Here is a 15,577-nt window from a genome sequence, read left to right as displayed (position 1 = left end):
GGATAGTACTGACTAAATTAGTCAGGTGTTTGGTGCAGTATCAGACTAATTAATTATTGTATTATTTATACTGTGTTCGATACTAAACCGGATAAGAAAAGGGAAGAAAAAAAAATTTGACAAATCTTCCTTTTGGTTGAATTCTTTGTTCACTTTCCATTCCTATAATTACATACACAATAAGATAGCATATAATCAATAGTGCATATAATTAATAGTAAGTGATAAAAACCATAAGCAAACCATCACACTTTTTAACTAAATATATAACCAGGTCACACTTTGTTCGAATAAAGTATCATAATCGAATCACACTTTGTCACACAATACATAAGAAATCACTATTTGTTCAAATAACAAACCATAACCAAATCACAACATGCATATATAAGAAAATTTAATCAAATCACACTTGTGCATGTCACTCATTGTACATATTCAAAGCCAAAGTGTTTCTCTACGCAGTCCATTCTTGTGTAGGTTGAATAGTCTCAATCATATCTTCATCATCATCATCACTTTCAGATTCGTCCAAATTTAGAATTTCATTTTCTATTGGATCAGCTGACATATGTCTTCTAATAAGATTATGTAATAGGTAGCAGGCTGTCATAATCCTAAGTTGTATTTTAATAGGGAAAAATGATGGACCTCTTAAGATGCTCCAACGTATCTTAAGTAGTCCAAAACATCTCTCAATGACATTTCTAGCTGCAGCATGTTTCATATTGAAATACTCCTCATGATTAATCGGGAGTCTTCTATTTCTCCACTTCGAGAGATGGTCATGCACTCCCCTATACGGTGCAAGTTATCCTAGACCATTTGTGTACCCACCATCCATAAGGTAGTAACACCCTAACACACCAAAAAAATGTATATTACAATATATATAAGAAAATTGAGGATTCAAATTACTAATATAAACACATGTGGACACTTTTAATCCTGATGGCCTACTTATCGCATCTTGGAGTACTCTAGAATTAGAGGTCGACCCTTCCTAACCTACATACATAAATATAAAATGCATGTCCAGATTACAAACTCCCAACATTTTGGTCGCAGTCTCTCCCTTCCTTGATCAGTATCTTGGTTTATCGCTCACGGACATGAACATTAATGTAAGTCTCATCCAATGCTCCCAAGCAATTCTAAAAAATGTCATTAACATTAGTAAGCTCAATATATTTAATTACATTAATTTTAGAAGTAATTTTTATAAAATATGAAGAATATCTCAAACCAACTCCATTTAGGATCTGGGTAGGCATTAGGAATGGGTTCTGGCACTTTCAAAAGTCTACCTTGTAGCCTTAATACTCTATGTAAAATGGAATTGAAATACCTACTTATGGTCTCCCCCAATCGACAAAACCTACTCCCAATTGTACAATTCTTTACATGATGTGAAAATATATGCAAAAACTTGCAAACTTGTTCTTCCATTGTCACCACACCATCCAATTTTACTCTATCGTGGTCACGGAGCATCCGGCATAAATAATGGAACGTTCTTCTATCCATTCTAATTTGGTTCACACAATGAACATCATCATATCCTATTATGCTGTCTAAATAGGTTGACCCTACCATTCTCCTAACAAATATGCGATTTCTAAGTGCAAGTTACTAATTCCGCCTTCTAGCTGAATTATGATTCATCATGAACCACATCATCAACCAAGTCACAATATTCAAGTACCACAACTTAACAATAAAGCATGCCATAACATTATTAGATAGTGGTAAATAATTAAGTAACTAGAGCATGATATTATACATGTAAGTAAGGACATAAGAAAGATACAAGAAGACATGATCATTGGCTAATTAAAGCAAAAACGCAAAGGTGATTAAACATCTGCATTAGTAGGATCCAAGCATACATGGGTAAGAAAGCTCAAGAATGATAAGGAACGCTAAACTACTATCTTACGAGTAATCCATGTTCCCCCAAACCTTCATAGTCTCAGGTGCTGCATAACTATAAAGCCAGACAACACACATTTGAAACTTAACTATAAAATGACCTTTGTGTAAGCTTAACCAAAAGGCAAAATTCTGCACTCAACTTCCTAGGTCACTCTAGGCTCAAATAAACATCAAAATTAAATCATTCGAATTTCGAACAAAAACTTCACACCCACAAGCAGTTAACAAATGAACATGTAGAATAAAGGCCTCATCAATCCTAGCATAAATTCACCAATAACACACACGGACGCAAGTATGAAATCAAAAGGAACAAATGGTGATATCAAAACCTGAGCCATTACTAAAACTTGATAGCTGTATAATATAAGACACCTAAAGTAGACCACACCTAAAGTAGACCAAGTAAAATTATATTCAATCCTTCTCTTCAACTCCCTTTTTCTTTGGGTAAAGTACAAAAAACTACCTCAACTATTGGGGTCACGACAGTTTCATACCTCATCTTTTAAAATTGACAATGTCATACCACATCTTACAAATTTGTGACAATGTCATACCTCCGTCAATTTTTCTGTTAGTTTTCTGTTAAATGCTGACGTGGCAAGAGACGGAGACCACTCATTAATCCAGCTGGATTAAAAAATAATTAAATATTAAAAATTAAGAATAAAAAAACAAAAAAAAAGGGTAAAGTACAAAAAACTACCTCAACTATTGGGGTCACGACAGTTTTATACCTCATCTTTTAAAATTGACAATGTCATATCACATCTTACGAATTTGTGACAATGTCATACCTCTGTCAATTTTTCTGTTAGTTTTCTGTTAAATGTTGACGTGGCAAGAGACAGAGACCACTCATTAATCCAGCTGGATTAAAAAATAATTAAATATATTTTTAATAATTAAATATTAAAAATTAAGAATAAAAAAACAAAAAAAAAAAGGTAAAGTACAAAAAACTACATCAACTATTAGTGTCACGACACTTTCATACCCCATCTTTTAAAATTGACAATGTCATACCACATCTTACGAATTTGTGACAATGTCATACCTCTGTCAATTTTTCTGTTAGTTTTCTGTTAAATGCTGACGTGGCAAGAGATAGAGACCACTCATTAATCCAGCTGGATTAAAAAATAATTAAATATATTTTTAATAATTAAATATTAAAAATTAAGAATTAAAAAAAAAATGTAAAGTACAAAAAACTACCTCAACTATTAGTGTCACGACACTTTCATACCTCATCTTTTAAAATTGACAATGTCATACCTCATCTTTAGAATTTGATCCAATGTTATACCTTTCGTTACTTGGCCGTTTACTTTTCAATTAAATACTGATGTAGCTTGATTCGGGGCCCACTTTCTATTAAAAAATCATTAAAATATTATTAAAAACTAAAAAAAATTATTTAATATTTTTAAATATTAAAATAATAATAAAAAGTTAAAAAAAAAAAACCCTCATTTCGTCCCTCCCCTCCCCCCCTCCCCTCCTCTCTCTTCTCCCCCCATCTTCATCTTCTTCCCCCCACCTGTAAACCCTGAAAAAAAAAAAATTTCAATTTGTCTTCCCCCACACCCACACTTAGTTTGCCACCTTCCCACCCCCTCTTCTCCCTCCTGCAACCCAGAAAAAAAAAAAAAAAAAAAAAAAAAAAAAAAAAAAAAACCCCAGATCTCGTCGGCGGGAAGATGGGTGCGTAGAGAAGGTGAAGGATGGGTACGGAAGAGGATGTGGAGAATGGATGAGAGTGGTGGATTTGGGGTTTGATGGGTTTTCAAATTTTTTTTTTTTTTTCCTTCCTCCTTTTTCTTCCTCTTTCTTCTTCTTCTTCCTCCTTCTCCTTCTCCTTCTTCTTCTTCCGTAAGGGGGGTTGATGGTTTTCAAAATTTTTTTTTTTTTTCTTCCTCCTTCTCCTTTTTTTCCTCTTCTTCTTCTTCTTCTTCTTCCTCCTTCTCCTTCTCCTTTCTCCTTCTTCTTCTTCCATGGAAGGGGGAAGGGGGGTTTGATGGGTTTTCAAAATTTTTTTTTTTTCTTCCTCTTCTTCTTCTTCCTCCTTCTCCTTTTCTTCCTCTTCTTCTTTTTCTTCTTCCTCCTTCTCCTTCTCCTTCTTCTTCCACGCCGCTTTGGGGGGGGCGGAATTTTTTTTTTCCTTCCTCCTTTTTTTCCTCCTCTTCTTCTTCTTCTTCTTCCTCCTTCTCCTTCTCCGTCTCCTTCTCCTTCTTCCGCAGGGGGTGTGTTGATGGGTTTTCAATTTTTTTTTTTTTGGGTGGGTTTGCAGGTGGGGGGAAGAAGATGAAGATGGGGAGAAGAAAGAGGGGGGGGAGGGGGAGGGGAGGGACGAAATGAGGGTGTTTTTTTTTTCTTTTTACTTTTTATTATTATTTTAATATTTAAAAAATATTAAATAATTTTTTTTTTAGTTTTTAATAATATTTTAATGATATTTTAATAGAAAGTGAGCCCCAAATCAAGCCACGTTAGCATTTAACTGAAAAGTAAACGGCCAAGTAACGGAAGGTATAACATTAGAGCAAATTCTAAAGATGAGGTATGACATTGTCAATTTTAAAAGATGAGGTATGAAAGTGTTAATTTTAAAAGATGAGGTATGAAAGTGTCATAACACCAATAGTTGAGGTAGTTTTTTGTACTTTACCCAAAAAAAAAATTCCTAGGGGTGCGGCATCCCCTTTCCTTCACCCGCACTAATTTCAATTTTTTTTGTTCTTCTCTCTCCTCATTCTTCTTCTTCATCATCTTCTTCTTCTCCTCCTGGGCTGAAACTGGATTTGTCAGTTTTTTTTTTTTTTTTTTTCATTCTTCTTCTCTCTCCTTCTTCTTCTTCTTCTTCTTCTTCTTGGGCCAAAACTAGGTATGACTTTATTTATTTATTTATTTTTTTGTCTTTTTTTTTGTTTCTAGGTTGCAGGTAGAGGGAAAAGGGGACGAAGATGAAGATGGGGAGGAGACAAAGAGGGTTCTTCTTCTTCTTGGGCTGAAACTGGGTTCGAAATTTTTTTTTGTTTTTTTGTTGTTTCTGGGTTGCAGGTAGAGGGAAAAGGGGAAGAAGATGAAGATGGGGGAGGAGAGATGAGTGCGCGTTGGGTTGGGGGGTGCCGAATTGGGTTGGGTTGGGTTGTTTTATTTTATTTTATTTTCCTTTTCTCCTTCTTCTTCTTCTTCCGCAGGAGGGGGTGTTTTAATTTTTTTCTTCTTCTTCTTCCTTCTTCCTTTTTCCTTCATCTAGGTTGCAGTTTAGATTTTTTTTTTTTTTTTCTCCTTCTCCACTTCTTCCTCTTCGCCTCCTTCTTCTTCTTCTTCCGCGAACAGGCCAGGAAGGGGGTTGAGTTGATGGGTTTTCTTCTTCCTCTTCCTCCTTCTCCTTCTTCTTCCTCCTTCTTTTTCTGGGTTTTTTTTTTTTCCTCTTCCTTCTTCTTCTTTGGTTCTTCCTCTTTCTACTTGTTTGGGGGGGGGGGGGGGGTGAAGGAAAATTTGTGAAAAACAAGTTCATTTGAGCAACATCAACAACATGCAATTAACAATTAAAAGGCGGAATCATGTTTATATGCACTCAAAAACAAAACTTAACCCATGAACTTCAAAGCCTAGTAGATAGGTGAACCAAGACTCAACTCAAAACAAAGTGAGTTGAGAAATCAATACCTTTGTAGATTCCTCTTTGCATAAGCAAAGGCTAATCACCCAAAGAGAGGGCCTTCATTCCTTGCATCTTAGATCCATGGATTTGGATGGATGAAAAGGTTTCTCCAAGTTCCCAAAATTGAGAACCTCTAATGATTCATCACCAAGGCATAATGAAGAAGAAATGAGTGACCTTGGAGGAGTTTGATTGCTAGATGATCCCTCCAAGGTGGCTGAAATTTTAGAGAGAAAGGAGAGCTTGTGTTCTCATCCTTTCCCCAAAAAAAACCCTTAATGAATTTTAGGCTATAAAGTCCTTTATATAGTCCCTTCAAATAAGTGACCTAATGGACCAAAAGCCCTATTCTTCTAACATGGCAAGCCTATAGGGTTTATTGGGCTTTCAAGCCCTTTGTTTATTCAAGTTGTCATACAACTTGAGTTAATGGGCTTGACATTCAAATCCCATTGGGCCTTGCGGCCCAAAACTAACCCGAGGTCTTTAACGAACTTATTCGTTTGATTAATTAACATATTAATTAATCCTAGCCTTAGATAAATAATTAAACCATTTAATTATTCTTACTCATCTCCGTTGTTTCTTCAAACTCTACCTTACTCGGTGAACGATCCATTAGGTTCCTTTTAGCGAGGCAGTGGGCGATTAAAACTCTTTCTAATCGATTGTGAATTGAAACTTACTTTCAATTCTCCCGTTAGTGATAATACACTTTTAGGGCTTCCACAAACCATGGTTGACGCCTAGCAGCATGTCATGGTTACCCAAGCTAATCAGAAGAGGTGGAGAACCTATTCAGTTTTAGGATTACAAATGCAATACGGTCTTTCTCTAATACAATACTCTTGACCACATTGTTTGGTTTGATAGTTTATTCATGTCTACTATCCAATGTGAGTCTTGTGCTTATATGATTACCTTGAATGTGATTTGGAACACATTCCTAAATCTTATTCATAACACATTCCTAAATCTTATTCATACTTTGGCCAAAGATTCTTAATCATATCATAGAGTATTCTCCCTCAAACAGTTTGAAGGTTAGAGATCCCTTGTTGCGCATTCACTTGCCTCCATGGCTAAGTGGCTTAACCCCAACGATGCCGTGGACACCCTTCTGATGGAGTGACTTTGACATAATCAAAGATTAAGGACCTAACCACAAGACAACTGTGATGCCTCAGGTCAAAAGACTAATTTGCATTATCCCAACCATGAGTTCTCATGTGACATGAATATGAGAACTCTTCGTTGATCGTGTTCAGTGAACTCATTCTCTATTGAGCACCTACGTACTTGTCTTGATGTCACACACACCAATGACTCGAGACTAGTCACTCTCCCTGAGAGAAGACATAGCACGTACTGATCTTAACGGACTGTCAAAGCCCAATTGACAATCCTATGATCAGGAACGTTTAGGATGTGTCAACGAAAGAATGGTCTCATGAATCTAACTTCTTTAGATCGTATTCTTCCAATCACATATTCCTTGGACTTATCGTTTAAGCATATAACATTTATATGAGATAGCTCAAACAATAATCTTTGCCCTTTACATTTTAAACTACATTAGCTTAACTTTGTGAAATGTCCGTAAAGTATCATCATATGATTGGTTTTAGGGCACATTTCCAACAGGGGGGGAGGGGGAGGGGCGGGTGGGGTTGCGGGGTTGGGTTTTCAAATTTTTTTTTTTTTTTTTTGTGTTAAAGATTAAGCAGGATGAAGATGAAGATTAAGCAGGATGAAGATGAAGATGAAGATGAAGATGAAGATGAAGATGGGGAAGAGAGGGGGGGAAGGGACGGTTTTTTTTTTTTTTTTTTTTTCAATATTTAAAAAAATATTAAATATTAAATATTTTTTTTAGTTTTTAATAATATTTTAATAGAAAGTGGACTTCGAATCAAGCCACGTCAGCACTTAACAGAAAAATTAACAGAAAAACTAACGGAGGTCTGATATTGTCACAAATTCGTAAGATGACGTATGATATTGTCAATTTTAAAAGATGAGGTATAAAAGTGTCATGACACCAATAGTTGAGGTAGTTTTTTTGTACTTTACCCTTTTTCTTTTTAGCTGTTGCCTGCTAATACAAGAAAGTCCCCAATATTGCAACGGTGGATCCAAGTGCATTAAGAGGTCTAACTAGATTTCTGAGCACCAACACATTCGATACAATTACCGACACTCTCTTCATTGTGTTCCCAACTGAAAGGCTCATGGAACTAATTTCATCAAGTGCTTGATACGATGATTGGTTATAGAAATGGTAAAACACTCCGGATAACAATACCCATATGTACAATGTGGATGGTTTTCCCACAGTTGCAAGAGCTTTGTGATATCCTTGAACCCATTGAGACCCTTCAACGAAAATAACGGCGGGAAACACATAGAAGAAATAAATTATACTGTTCCAACCAAAAAAATTCAACCCATCTACTTCCTTGAAGTTCTATAAACTACGTTTCGAGTAAATGTTCCTCAACACAAACCCGACATTGCTAATCAAAGCACCCTAAATGCCTTGCATATTGAATGACACCTCAGTGATAACAGCTAGAGCACAACCCATTGCAATAGAGAGAATTGAGAGCTAGACTTATAATGGGTACGAATCTCCTAGGAATGACGAAAACACTACTAAGAAAATAGGCTCCGAGGATTTGAACCTCACATGAGTTATAAGCCATGACCTTAAACCTCACATGCCGATGACCAGAAAAGTCACAAGGCATATGTCATATAAGTTAAACCCAAGTACTAAACAATATACTGACATGGACGAAAGTTCAACACCAACAACAGATCTAAAATTCAACCTCAACAACTAACCCTAAAATTCAAAAATTCTAATTAAAATACAAAACTACATAATCAATTGCATAATTAGAGAGAAAATAATAACTAGATTCAATTAATTGAGAGAAATTTGCAAGAAAAATAGAAGGAGGAAAGAAGAATAGGGATGGGCGAAACCTGGGAAAAAAAAATGAAGAATGAGAAGATGAACTAACACTACTGCAAAAGAGGCTATCACTGGTGGTAGAAAAACCGACAAGAAACCCTAATTAGTGTCGGATTTTTGGTAAAAATCCAACAGCAAATCGTGCAATGTCGGATTGGAGAACCGACGCCATTGATAGCGTCACAAAAAGGGTATTGACGTTGAGTAGTCCCCTTAATCTGCCATCAAGAAGCAAAGTAATATAAAATAAAAAGAACAACGTCGGTTAAAAGTGACATCTAAACTTATTTAGGTTAGAAGCAACGTTGAATTCTGACATGATGACGGTCCTAACCGACATCAAGCAACAGTTAAACAAATAAAATACTCAAAATACTCTTGGTTTTAACTGACATTATAAGATCTAGATAAATAAAATTATTGTTATGATGTCGTACATAAGCAACACCAAATATATTAATAATATAAAAAAAATCTGTGTTAGTTTTTAATTAATAATAATTAAAAATAATTCCCACCATATGTGAGTGAAAAAACAAACAATTTTAAGCAAACTTCATATTAAAAATAAAATTTCTACCAACTATATATTAAATTTAAAATTAACTACAATTCTTAAAATTGTACAACCCATACAAATTTTTTCCGAACACTTGCAAAAGATTTTGAACCGGTTGTGTGGTTCATAGTTTTCAACTGCCGATTATGATTATTTTTTTCGGCAATCCCCTAAAAAATAAAAGAATTTATTAGACAAGTTTCAAAATATAATAAAATAAATCATGAAACGTTTATCTTTGTTTTTTCTTTATTCCAGTATGCCACCATCAGAATATTTCTGTAATCTCTAACCTCTGCCACTACATGTTTCGAAAACGCACTAGAATTATCACTAATGCATTTTCCAGACGAATCAAATGAACAAGGTTGTTCTTTCCAATTCGGAATTAAGGGTCCACATCTCTGTTGAGTTGATCCTTATAAATACAGAAAAAAACAATTAAAAACCAAGAAACAAAAATAAATTTTCAATTTAAGCATAAAACTAGTTAGAATACAAAACAAAAACTAAAATTAATAATCATAATAATTTAAAAATGAACCACCTTCGAGCTCTTCCTCTTCGAATTGGAGTTCCTCAGAATGTTGATCTTCAAAATGGTGATCCATAGCAAATGGTGAAGGAGAAGAGGAAGAACTAAAAAGGAGGAAGAAAGGGATGCACGGATGAAATGGGGAAGGAGAAGAAGAAAGATTGAAATTGGGGGAGAAATGAAAGTACAGATGAAATGGGAAAGAGAGGGGTTTAAAAATGGGTACTTAGTTGGTGTCAGTTTAAATCGACATTGTTTGACTAACGTCGAATTAAAAGCCACTGGTGTCGAATTAAATGTACATGGCGTCCATTAAAACCGACGCCAACCTAACACACTTTACTGACGAGTTAAATGAACCAGTCAACTTTCTGACACTCTTTATTGGAAATCATGGAGTCGGTTTAAATTAATGTTGGTGTCGGTCTTAATCGACACCAATTTCTGACACACTTTTTGAAATTCACGTACGTCAGATTAATAAAACTCGCGTCGAATTAAAAGATGATAGCGTCGGTTAAAATCGACACTAAGTCTATCCATCCATTTCCTTGTGCACAACAAGCAGAAAATTTCCCACCTAATATTTCAAATTATCCGACCAATGCCGTCGGCTACAAGTGACAGCAGACTAGTTTAAAAAAAAATGTTTAACCCAAAGAAAAAAAATAACCAGCTTTTTTTTTTTTTTTTTGAGTTATCTCGTATAACATTTTAAGAATAAAATTTAACTTGAATAAAATACGTAATAAAAAACAGAAATATAATTTTATTATAAAATATCATCACATACTAATTGAAACATAATCTAATTAATACTTAAAATACATAAAATAATTAATATATTTATTCCAAGTCATCATCTGTTAGGTCGTCGTCGGTATTGACATAATTAACGAACTCAGTAGGCAAAGGTAATGATTCATGAAAATTAGTCTCTTCCACGCATAGTTAAATTATTTCTTGCTTAGCTCCTTAATTTGTCACATAGTTAACCTTTCTCGACGATGTTTCGTTTTCAAGAATTCCTCATGTTGCTTGGGCAATTATGTCCAAATTTAGATCATTAATTTTTCGAAGTTAAGAAAACCAATAAAACATTAAGATGTATGATTAAACGTTCTTACCTTCTAAATGGGTTAACTTCATCACAATTAGTTAGAATGTATCTATGCCATTGATCAACAACATTTTGACAGAGCTCCACATTTTCTCCTAAACCCATATAACATCCTTTGAGGGCAAAAATTGATAACCCACCAGATACTCCATGTCCAATACCATCTTCATTTCGGCCTCTACAAGTGCGATGAGACTCAACATCTCTAAGATATATTGAACAGAAGGACAAGCACTTGTCCACCAAATATGCTGAAGCAATAGAACCTTCAGGACGACCCTTAGTACGAACAAAGCGCTTCAGTGTTTGCAAATACCTACAATTATAAAATGAAACACAAATTATTATAATTATTGATTAAAGTTATGACTATAATTGTAAAAAATTTTGTTAATTACCGTTTAATTGGATACATCCATCTATATTGAACAGGCCCTGCAAGAGCTGCTTCATCTGCCAAGTGAATTGGGAGGTGCACCATTATATCAAAAAATGCAAGAGGGAATATTTTTTCAAGTTGACATAATGTCAATGCAATTCTTGAATTCAATTGCTTGAATCCTTCCTCAGACTCATTCTTACTACACAACTGTCTGAAAATTGAACTCAACTCTAATAATATCATAGTAATAGCTTTAGGCAAAACCAGACATATTGCAAGCGGGAGTAACTGCTGCATTAATGTCACATCCCAGCCCGGGGGGACCACTTCCCGGGCCCGTTCCACCACCGTAGCATGATATTGTCCACTTTGGGCCCCGACCACGCCTTCACGGTTTTGTTTCTGGGAACTCACACGAGAACTTCCCGATGGGTCACCCATCCTGGGAATGCTCTCGCGAGCTAATCGCTTAACTTCGAAGTTCCCATAGAACCCGAAGCTAGTGAGCTCCCAAAAGGCCTCGTGCTAGGTAGGGATGAGAATATACATATAAGGATCACTCCCCTGGGCGATGTGGGATGTCACAATCCACCCCCCTTAGGGGCCCGACATCCTCGTCGGCACACCACGGTCAGGGTTAGGCTCTGATACCAAATTGTCACATCCCGGCCTAGGGGGACCACTTCCCGGGCCCGCTCCACCACCGTAGCACGATATTGTCCTCTTTGGGCCTCGACCACGCCCTCACGGTTTTGTTTCTGGGAACTCACACGAGAACTTCCCGATGGGTCACCCATCCTGGGAATGCTCTTGCGCGCTACTCGCTTAACTTCGAGGTTCCCATAGAACCCGAAGCTAGTGAGCTCCCAAAAGGCATCGTGCTAGGTAGGGATGAGAATATACATATAAGGATCACTCCCCTGGGTTATGTGGGATGTCACAATTAAAACATGGCGATCGTGACTTTTCAATCCATGTATTTTTCGTTCATTCACGTGTACCCATTGCAACAAATTTGATGAATATCTATCGCGGACCCGAATAGTAGACAACACTTTGCAAAAGGCAATTTTTTCTTAATTCTCTTTTCAACATGAACAATGATGGAGGTCAAAATATTCTATTTCCTTCTCTGCGTGGGTGTTGACTACGTCTTATGTTCAAACTTCAAGATCTACACGTGTAGCCAATCCATCTTTAGACTTTTCTATATCTAGCAATGTTCCCACCACATTGTCACATATATTCTTCTCGATATGCATAACATCAAGATTGTGTCTAATCAATTGATGCCTCCAATGAGGAAGAGAAAACACAGGGATGGTATATAAAGGCCACCAATCGTCGCTTACAACTGACATTGTTTTCAAAGTATTTAAAACATTAAAACCTCTATCGGCTACAACCGACGTCTGCTTTGAAAATATTTCTTTTAACCGACGCTAACATTATGTCGGTTACAACCGACACCGAGTTTCAAAATTTTTAATAAAAATTAAAACCTATGTCGGCTACAACTAACACTATCTTTGAAAAGATTTAAAAACTATCATTAGTGTCATCTAGAAGCAACACCAGTTGTCTTTTAACCAACGGTAACGTTATGTCGGTTAAAAGCGACACAGTTTTTTTTTTAATGCGACACTAGTATTAAAAATATTAAAATCAATGTCGGTTATAAGCGACATTAACAGTTTATGTCTGTTATAACCGTGACAGTAACTCTGACACCATATTAAGTGGGTGTCGGAATGTCTTATATGCCACTATGTTGTATAAAAGTGACACCACCCACCGACACAATAAGGCCCTTTTGTAGTAGTGTGGGATTCAGACGAAGAAGAAGAAGGCATTTAAGAAGACGAACCTGGGATTCAGACGATAGAGCAAACGCAAGAGGCAAATAAAGCATCTGGAGAGACCAACAGTGCGTCTGGATATGAAGGAGGGAGCGAGAGATTTCAGTCGACTAATAAATTGTACCGTGGTTTTGGAGGGCATAAGTAAGCGGGTGTTTACCGTATAAAGTAGATGGGCCTGGATTATTTACTCTGGTTGCTATTTAATACGATCGGACACTAAACACTTTATTCTGTATTATTAGTCATATCCGGTGTGTTATACGGCATACCAAATGAGGCCTAAGTCGGACTCGCTCTGACTAAAAGTTTCACTAGTTGTTCTTAGTGAGTCCCCATTCTCCCCCTGAAAACTGGTGGATTGCTAATCACATCTCTAGCGCCTGCGTCATTTGCAAGCATGCATTCCCGATCTCCTTCTCCCCGCGAACCCAATCACCAAATCATGCCTTCTGCCCCCTTCTCTAGTCTCCAAATCTGAAACGGCTCTCGCCAATCTCCGTTTCACGAACCCAACCTGCTCTTGCTTCAGTAATGAATTCATTTAGTTAAGCTTCCAATAAGCGTAACCACACCATAAACAACACTTCAATTTGAAGATTAAACCTTAAAAATCCGAACTATAGAAAATATCAAAATTTGCAATAAATCCAAAAATCTATTACTTTGGGTTGCTGTGCTATTCTCCAGAAATCCATAGGCAAAAAACGAAAGACCTCTAGAAATCTCTAAGGCTCTTCTCCAGAAACCCAGAAATCTATAACTTTGATTTGGGATTTTTGTCAAAAAAAGAGCTATCTCTACTTCGAGGAACAAGAAGAAAGACTTGTTGGTCTTTTGATCCAAATTAGGTGCAAAATGCACAGCTTCCTTCTTTGATGAAGAAAACAGGGAGAAAGGAGCAAAAAGAGAGAGGAGAGGGAGACATTGTGTCGGAGAAAAAAGGGGAGAAAACGAGGGAGAGGGGTGGGAAGTAGAAAAATGGTGGATGTTTCCACAAAGAGGAAGAGAATCCAAAAAGATAATGATAAATTAATAATAAAATACATAAAATATTAATTGATACAAATTATATAATATAATATTATAATTTATTAATTATTCTGCTTCTTAGTCCGATACTGCATTAAACGCTTCACTTAAGTAAGTCCAGCTTAGTCTAGTCTAAGCCAGTTTAGCTTAGTCCTAAAAGCTAACCAGTTCAAGATAGTCTGATACAACAAAAACACCCTAAGAGCTTTCTAGAAAGTTATTTTTTCCCAAATAGTATCAAAAATACCTTTCTTTTCACCGACGTCAAATAATAGGAATTGAATTAAGAGAGATTTTCTCTTGAAATCAATGCATAATCCCAATAGCATTACCGGTCCATTGGACGTTTGCCGCGTGTTCAAAAATTAACTCAGCTATATGATGCTTGTCATGTGGTGTCACCAGTTACAGTAATGTTTATCTCCCAAATCAGAATTCAAAACAGTGTCTTTAGGTCAATCTGTGATCTCCAATTGGCATGCAGGTTGCAAGTTTTCTTGGGCCTCAACGTCAAAACAGTGTCTTTAGGTCAATCTCTGATCTCCAATTGATGCAGGTTGGAAGTTTTCTTGGGCCTCAACGTACTTAGGCTTTGCCTTTCCTTTCCTCTCTTCTTTGTATATGTTATGAGGGTTCAATGCCCAATTGATAGTATTACTTGCTTATATTTCTTGACATTGAAACAGCAACCTCATCCTATGTGGTAAAGTCAATTCACTCATGCACCACCCAAACCTATAGAGCCTCATCAGTCATCATCACCCTATATATCTCCCATCCCTTACTAGTGTGATCTCTTGCACATACTCTGGCCAGTAATTAATCGAAACAGAAACTTCATGCTTGTCACTACTTTTCCCAGCTCCTTGATCACATTTGGATTAATTTGAAAGGTCCTACTCACCCCTTCCACTGTATTTCTATCAAAGGCAAAAGTTTTGAGCTTCTTGCTTAAAACCCCAAAGGCAAAATATATATGCAGCATGTGTCTTAGGCTAGTTAAACAGGGTATATATAACGTGTCCGCCTCTTTACATATGTATTTGAATTTATTTCTCGTAAATTAAGATAATGAAAAAAACCTCTACTTTGTTGAAGAAACAAAAGCATGAAAATATAGGTAGCATGGGGAGTTTGTTCCGGTGGGGGATGCACGCGTGCTGATTGCCGTTTCAATAGGGAAAGCAGTAGAATTGTCTTATTCAGGGTATGATGCATAAATGCAAATCATTTTGTTTCGTTCATCTGAGTATAAAGTATTATCCCCACTGCCATGCCCAATGTATCTTGATTCTTTAGCGTTCTATAATCCAGTAATTCTTATCTTTTCCTCTTTTCCCATATGGTCCCCCAAAGGAGTACATGTCTATATAATGCAGCTTTTTTGTAAAGAATAAAGAAGGTAGCTTTAATCTACAGAAAAAGCTGCATACCTAGCTACCTCATAGAAATGGCGGAAAGCGCAAGAGAGATGCAAGAACCGAGAAAACGGTTTTTTT

At 36.3% G+C, this 15,577-nt stretch overlaps 1 pseudogene; it reads right to left on the bottom strand.

The window, feature by feature from the left end:
- Window positions 1-421: 421 nt before the first annotated feature.
- On the bottom strand, window positions 422-11,286 carry LOC137722041 (uncharacterized; annotated as a pseudogene).
- Window positions 11,287-15,577: the final 4,291 nt, after the last annotated feature.

This window comes from Pyrus communis, chromosome 17, assembly GCF_963583255.1.
Source record: "Pyrus communis chromosome 17, drPyrComm1.1, whole genome shotgun sequence".
Lineage (NCBI taxonomy): Eukaryota > Viridiplantae > Streptophyta > Magnoliopsida > Rosales > Rosaceae > Pyrus > Pyrus communis.
This window is presented reverse-complemented; position numbering and strand designations above follow the sequence as displayed.